Source organism: Canis lupus, chromosome 21 (genome assembly GCF_011100685.1).
Source record: "Canis lupus familiaris isolate Mischka breed German Shepherd chromosome 21, alternate assembly UU_Cfam_GSD_1.0, whole genome shotgun sequence".
NCBI lineage: Eukaryota > Metazoa > Chordata > Mammalia > Carnivora > Canidae > Canis > Canis lupus.
The window spans coordinates 6,352,083-6,359,611 of NC_049242.1; the positions used below are offsets into that span (position 1 = coordinate 6,352,083).

At 42.9% G+C, this 7,529-nt stretch overlaps 1 protein-coding gene across 3 annotated transcripts in view; it reads right to left on the bottom strand.

The window, feature by feature from the left end:
• The window catches only part of AMOTL1 (angiomotin like 1), a 170,596-nt gene extending 163,322 nt beyond the window's left edge, over positions 1 to 7,274 (bottom strand). For 2 of the 3 annotated variants that reach the window (XM_038568285.1, XM_038568280.1), the window contains exons 1-2: positions 7,122 to 7,274; positions 6,582 to 6,673 (exon numbers count right to left, since the gene is read on the bottom strand). The gene's annotated coding sequence lies outside the window, so the exon portion shown is untranslated. The remainder of the gene's footprint in view (positions 1 to 6,581; positions 6,674 to 7,121) is intronic. The other variant, XM_038568281.1, reaches the window with a different exon arrangement.
• Between the last annotated feature and the right edge of the window lie 255 nt (positions 7,275 to 7,529).

Here is a 7,529-nt window from a genome sequence, read left to right on the forward strand (position 1 = left end):
TCATGTAAACTGTGTGCAGAGGAAGGTGCCCCACAGGAGGGAGGGACCAAGAGACAGAACAAGGGATACCCAGTAGATCAAGGGAAAGTATGACCTGGATTGAGAAAGCTAGGCTGCTCCTGTTCCCCTTCTTCCTGTTTTGGCCCTTCTTTGATCCTTACCTTTCCTTCCTTCCCTTCTACATCACAATCCTCTTTCTTAACCTGCAGGGGAGCGATTCTTCAGAGATTCTTCAGAAAGCAAGACTTTGGTCAACGCCATATGATTAACACTCAGCCTGTAGAAAGGTGGGCTAAGCCCAATATCCAGGGTAGAGGCACTAATGATGGAGTTCCAGGCATCAAAGACAGGCCTGACTCTGACTTTGACTCTACAAGCTCATACCCATACACATCGAGCATGTACTGCAGGTTCTAGAGAGCAGATACTGCACTTAGTTCATAGATGTATCCCCAGTGTCTTATGCCATGCCTGGCACATGGTTGGTGACTAATAGTTGTATATGGAGTGAATCAAGTTCCACAGAATCTTCCCATTTCAAAGGTCATTGCCTCACGCATTTCTCAGCCTCCAGGCAAGACTGCATCTTAACCACCACATCTGGAGCCTGTTGAGACTCTTGAACAGATGAGATAAAGAACTCTCCCAGCCACTGCCTCCTTCAGAGAGGAAGTCTTTCTATAAACAAATTGTCCTCTGACCTAAACCATGTGTTTAGTGACCATTGATTTACATTCTGGCACAAGCTCCTCCATGGAATCGGTAACAAATTGTTTGTAGACAGGTGGCTGGTCTACCAATCACACCACTGCTTTGCAGTTTACCAAGTGCCTTCACACAAACTCAAGGTTTTTCTGGCCCTCAGAAAAATCCTATGATGTCAGCAGGGCAAGTATCTTAATATTCATTTTACTAGATGGAAATGGTAACTCAGAGAGGTTAGGATTCATGCCACACAGCAGGTAAGCAGTGAGGCCAGGATTCAAAGCCTGGAGTCCTCTCTCAGCCCTCTGGGTTATGTGGAAGAGCACCACTGACTAGTGAGACAGCTCGTGGCCAACAATTCCTAGGAACAGATGCCAGAGACTGGTATAGGTGGGTCATGTGAGTGACCTCACATGGCACTTCTTCTGTTCCTCTGTCTAATATTACTGTCATATCATAAATAGAGGCGACATGACTCTTCCTTTCCATCCACCCACCCTCAAGCCATCCCCATCTGCCAGCCCAGGAGAGCTTCCTCCAGCTCAGCCCTCTGGTTGACATTCCACTACCTGAAAGGGCTTGGCAGTGGCCCCATGGGGGAAGATTATCTCATAGATACAGCAGGCATCTACTCAAAATAGGCTCCCCTTTCCACAAATGCCACTCGAGGCTTGTTGTTCTTACCCTGGCCAGGTGAGCCGTGGTGCCAATGGTAAGCTCTCCTGTCCTCCTTTGGAACACATTTCCCCTGGGCATAGCCTTTCTTTTCTCTTTTTTTTTTTTTTCAGGTAAAGAAGCCAAGGGCAAGTGGAGACAGATATGAGAAAAGTCACATGGCCAGGAAGAAGATAGCCTCCAGGCCTCAGGAATCATAAATTAGCAGCTACCGTCTGGCCATTCCTCCAAGCAGCAAGCCAGTGGGGAAAAATCCAGGGGCCCAGGTCTGTATTCCAATAGCCATCCAACTGTGGGAACATTCTGTGAAACTGGAGCAAGCCACAGAGGGTCAATGGCTCTAACACCTGGCCTTCTGGAACACAGCCATGTGTCCTGTCTGAGAGAGGTTCCTGCTTGGAAGGGGGCTCAGGCAGGGCTCCTCACATCTGAAGCCCCTCAGCTGGGAATCAGTCTGGGTCTCTAGCCTTTTAGGAGTGCCACCCGGGATGCCTGGGGCCTTGGGGCAGGGGGTGGATAAAGGAGGAAACAATTGGAGAGATTCTTGCTATATTGTCTTTCCTTCACTTTGGCCTGAGTCTCATATCTGCAATAGTACGGTAAATGGAGAAGGGAACAGAGCACTGCGTGGCACTCAGGGGACTATCCTTTTTTTTCCCCCCCCAATTTTAATTTAATTTAAATTCTAGTTATTTAACATACAGTGCAATATTGGTTTCAGGAGCAGAGTTCAGTGATTCATCACTTACATACAACACAGAGTGCTCATCATAACAAGCGCCCTCCTCAATGCCTCTCACCCATCTAGCCCATCCCCCCACCTACCTCCCTCTAACAACCCTCAGTTTTTTCTCTATCATTAAATCTCTTATGGCTTATTAGGGAAATACAAATCAAAACCACAATGAGATACCACCTCACACCAGTGAGAATGGGGAGAATTAACAAGACAGGAAACCACAAATGTTGGAGAGGATGTGGTGAGAGGGGAACCCTCCTGCACTGTTGGTGGGAATGTGAACTGGTGCAGCCACTCTGGAAAACTGTGTGGAGGTTCCTCAAAGAGTTAAAAATAGACCTGCCCTACGACCCAGCAATTGCACTGTTGGGGATTTACCCCAAAGATACAGATGCAATGAAACGCCGGGACACCTGCACCCCGATGTTTCTAGCAGCAATGTCCACAATAGCCAAACTGTGGAAGGGAGCCTCGGTGTCCATCGAAAGATGAGTGGATAAAGAAGCTGTGGTCTATGTATACAATGGAATATTCCTCAGCTATTAGAAACGACAAATACCCACCATTTGCTTCAACGTGGATGGAACTGGAGGGTATTATGCTGAGTGAAGTAAGTCAGTCGGAGAAGGACAAACATTATATGTTCTCATTCATTTGGGGAATATAAATAATAGTGAAAGGGAATATAAGGGAAGGGAGAAGAAATGTGTGGGAAATATCAGAAAGGGAGACAGAACATGAAGACTCCTAACTCTGGGAAACGAACTAGGGGTGGTGGAAGGGGAGGAGGGCGGGGGTGGGGGTGAATGGGTGACGGGCACTGAGGGGGACACTTGACGGGATGAGCACTGGGTGTTATTCTGTATGTTGGTAAATTGAACACTAATAAAAAATAAATTTATTATTAAAAAAATCTCTTATGGCTTCTCTCACTCTCTCTTTTTGCCTCCCATATGTTTATCTGTTTCATTTCCTAAATTCCACGTGTGGGTGAAATCATATGGTATTTGTCTTTCTCTGACTTACTTCACTTAGCATAATATACTCTATAGAATTCCATCCATGTTGTTGCAAATAACAAAATTTCATTCTTTTGATGGCTGAGTAATATTCTGTGTGCGTGTGTGTATGTGTGTGTGTGTGTACCACTTCTTTATCCATTCATCAGTCAGTGGACATTTGGGCTCTTTCCATAGTCTACAGTTTGGCTCTTGTTGATAATGCTGCTATAAACATTGTGGTGCACATGCCCCTTCAAATCACTGTATCCTTTGGGTAAATATCTAGTAGTGCAATTTCTTGGTCATAGGATAGCTCTATTTTTAAGTTTTGAGGAACCTCCATACTGTTCTCCAGAGTGGCTGCACCATTTTGCCTTCCCATCAACAGTGTAAGAGGGTTCCCCTTTCTCCTCATTCTTGCCAACACTTTTTGCTTCCTGTGTTGTTAATTTTAGCCATTCTGACAGGGGTGAGGTGGTATCTCATCATGCTTTTGCTTTGTATTTCCCTGATGATGAGTGATGCTGAGCATCTTTTCATGTGTCTGTTAGCCATCTGGATGTCTTTGGAAAAGTGTCTATTCATGCCTTCTTCCCATTTCTTAACTGGATTATTTGGTTTTTGGTGGTTGAGTTTGACAAGTTCTTTATAAACTTTGGATACTACCCTTTAGGCTGCCTCTTAGTTGTGTTGTTTCCTTCACTGTGGAGAAGATTTTGATGTTGATGAAGTCCCAATAATTCATTTTTGCTTTTCTTTCCCTTGCCTCGGGAGACATATTTAGTACGAAGTTGCTGTGGCTGAGATCTGAGAGGTTGCTGCCTGTCTTCTTCCCTAGGATTTTGGTGGTTTCCTGTCTCAAAAGGCAATCCTTATCCCAATACCAGCTCTTTCTCTAACCCAGGACGAATCCCTTAACCTCTCTGGGCCTCTGTTTTCTAGTATATAAAATGGGGATGCTGTTTACCATCATAGCTGCCTCAAGAATGGGAGATGATGCCCAAAGTCTTTGGGGGAGGCATCACACTGCAGCTGGCCAATTCACTGGCCACAGTGCCTGCCATATTATTTATTTTTCTATTCTGTTTACTTAGATCCACTAGTCCCATGATTTTTCTTTTCCCTTTTTTCATTAGAACAACCTTATAAGAGCCTTCACTACTGAGAAATTTCTATCTTCACCTAACTGTGGGCATTTTGAGGTCAGAATCTGTATTCACAGGACCTAGCACAATGCTTACCTGACCTAATAAGTGTCTAATAAATGAATGACTGATATTTCCCCCCAACAGAACCCTCATAATTCCAAAACATTTCTTATATTTTTAACAAGTATGTATATTAAACTTACTATGCACCAGATATTATTCTGAACATTAAATATGTACAAACTCATAACTGCAATAGCTGGGCTTCCTATTGGTTTCTTTCTCTGGTCAATTTTTCTCTTGGTTTTGACCTTTATGTTATTTTTTCTTGGTCTGTCTGATGACTTCAGAATGAATGCTAGTAATTGTGTGTGGACCAAGAATGGTAGAGATATTTCAAGGTTCTAGATGATATTCTTTTTCTCCGGAGAGGACTTGCTTCTGAAGGCAATTGGGCAATACAAGGAAACAGCAGATGTTGGTAGGATGTGGATAAAAGTGAGAACTTCTTGCACTGGTGGGGACACTATGGAAAACCTTTTTCAGAGGTTTTCAAAAAGTTGAAAATAGAACTACCCTAGGATCCATTAATCACACTATTGGGTATTTAGGGGAGAAGCAGATCAGGTTAATCAATTTGAGATCAAGCTGATTTGAAATGTGCCTCAGTGTATGATGACTGGCATTTCAGGTTCATCTTCACTCCTCGTGTGTTGCTTTTCAGTGTGTTTTTCAGGGTCCTTCCACCCTGATGGGCTCATAATTCCAACTTTTAACTTTCCAAATCAAAGTGATTACTGCAGCTCTGCTCAGTTGCTCAGCTCCCATGCACCATTTCCTGTTCAGATTCTCGGCCTCTTAACTGCTACTCAGAAACCGGCAAATATCTGGAGGGAAAAATTCACTTCCAATGTCAGACCAACTTCTCTTTTTCCTTCTTTTTGGGACTTTGATCATTAAAGTCCTCACTTCTTTGTTCCTATCAAAGTGTATATATACACACACATTATAAGTAATTATAAATACTTTGAAAGTATATAATATATTGTAATACATAATTATATATAATTTTATGTTTATAAAATATGTTAGATATATCATATATAATTCTAAAGTATATATTTACATATTTATGTATCTATACACATATGTACTCTTAAATAGACATACGTATTACACCTTCAATATATGTATGTCTGGTTTTATAGTTCTGCTTTTGTGGTTGTTCTTAACAAAAAGGTTATTCCAATATAGTAGTCAGTCCCTTCTTATCTACAGGGGATGTGTCCTAAGACCCTAGAGGATGGCTAAAACCACAGATAGGGATGCATCCTATATATACTATGTTTTTTCCTATACATACATAACTATGATAAAATTTAATCTATAAATTAGGCGCAAGAGATTGACAACTGATAATAAAATAGAATAATTATAACAATATACTGTAGTAACAGTTATGTGAATGTGGTCCTTCTCAACATATCTTATTTTACTATACTCACCTTTCTTCTGTGATGATGTGAAATGAGAACATGCCTACATGAGGAGATGAAGTGAGATGAATGACATATGCAACTGTGACCTACTGTTAGGCTACTATTGACCTGACAATAGTCAGAGGAGGATTATCTGCTTCTGGACCATGGTTGACTAGGGATAACTGATACCATGGAAAGTGAAACAGTGGATAAGGGGGTAAAACTATACAAGCTGTCTGCCAGAGTTGGAAAATAAAGTACTTATCCTTATTTTATACATGACAAAACTGACAAGAATAACTTGTCAGATTAGTATGTTTAAGTGAAACAGTAAATACTCATCTATTTATTTTATTTTATTTTATTTTATTTTATTTTATTTTACTTTATTAGAGAGAGAAAGCACAAATGAATGGAGAGGGGAAGAGGGAGAGAGATAGAGAATCTGCCTAGCGCAGAGCCCAATGTGGGGCTCAATCTCGCTATCCTGAGATCATGACCTGAGCTGAAATCAAGAGCCTGATGCCTAACTTACGGAGCCACCTAGGTGCCCCATATTTACTTATTTAAAAAAACTTAAACTAACTTACTGAGCCACCTAGGTGCCCCATATTTACTTTTTTTAAAAAAAAGTATCTACTAAGCAGTCACCATGTATTAGACACTCTCCTGGGCACTGGGGATACAAAATTAGTCAGCTAGTCTTTGTCCTTCAAGACCTCAGTATTGAGTATTAAAACATCACTTATAATTCAATGTAGCCAGTGACACTATTGAGTAAGATATAGGTGCACCTGGAGCTCCGGTAAGGTAATAGGATGCTGATCCCTACCTCCTTCCCTGCAGAAATTTCTCTCTTAGTACACAGTGAACATCATCAGGTGGCTCACTTCACTTCTTTATCTCTGGTGCCCAACGCAGTGCCTGCAACAAGGCAGGTGTTCCGTAAATGCCTGCTGGATTGTGTTGAATTAATTTTCAAACAGAAAAGAAGGAAACTAGGATGGGAGGAAGGCCATAAGTTGATGGAAATTTGTTCAGCCTGGAGGTCAGGAGTCTCTGGTCCATCAGTTCCACCAGTAGCTCTCTGTGTGAACATGGCAGGTCACCTGCCCTGTCTGGGCCTATTTTCTCATCTGCAGATTGGACACGCTGGACGAGATAACACCTAAGGTCCCTTCCAAGCATATGTCCCTGTAGTGGAGTATGATCCCACAGAGGCAGAATGACCACAGCTCAACCCAAAGTTCCCTAGGAACCATTTAAGGGCTGCAGTACAGTCTGTCAGACAAAACCAAGGTGGCTGTTTCTATGCCTGTCTCCCTGTTTTCTCCTGTGGAAAAATGTAGGGGGATAGTTTTCCCGAGCTTACCTGGCCAATGCCAGAAGTCTTCTCATACCACACAGGCCAGCCAGAGACAGGAGGGTGAGGAAACACCTCCTACATCCTCTTCCGCCCAGCGTGCTGCGGCCAGCCTACTCTGTCTCCCACTTTTCCAAGCACAGAATCTGTTTTCCTGTTTGAGAAAATAGTTCTGCCTCTGTGGCAAGCACAATGCTTGTCCCAGCTAGAGCACGGGAAGGAAGCCAGTTCCCTGGCCTTGTTTGGCTGAGTGGGGATTCTCTTTGCAGACACCCATCTCCCCATCTCCCTGGGATCTGGACATTCTCACAAAGGCATCCAGAGAAACAAGTGGACACAGATGCACACTTGGCCCCGCACCCCCTAACAGAGCGCCTGCCTCCAAAAGGCTCTGTGGAAGCCTATGTACATTAGTAC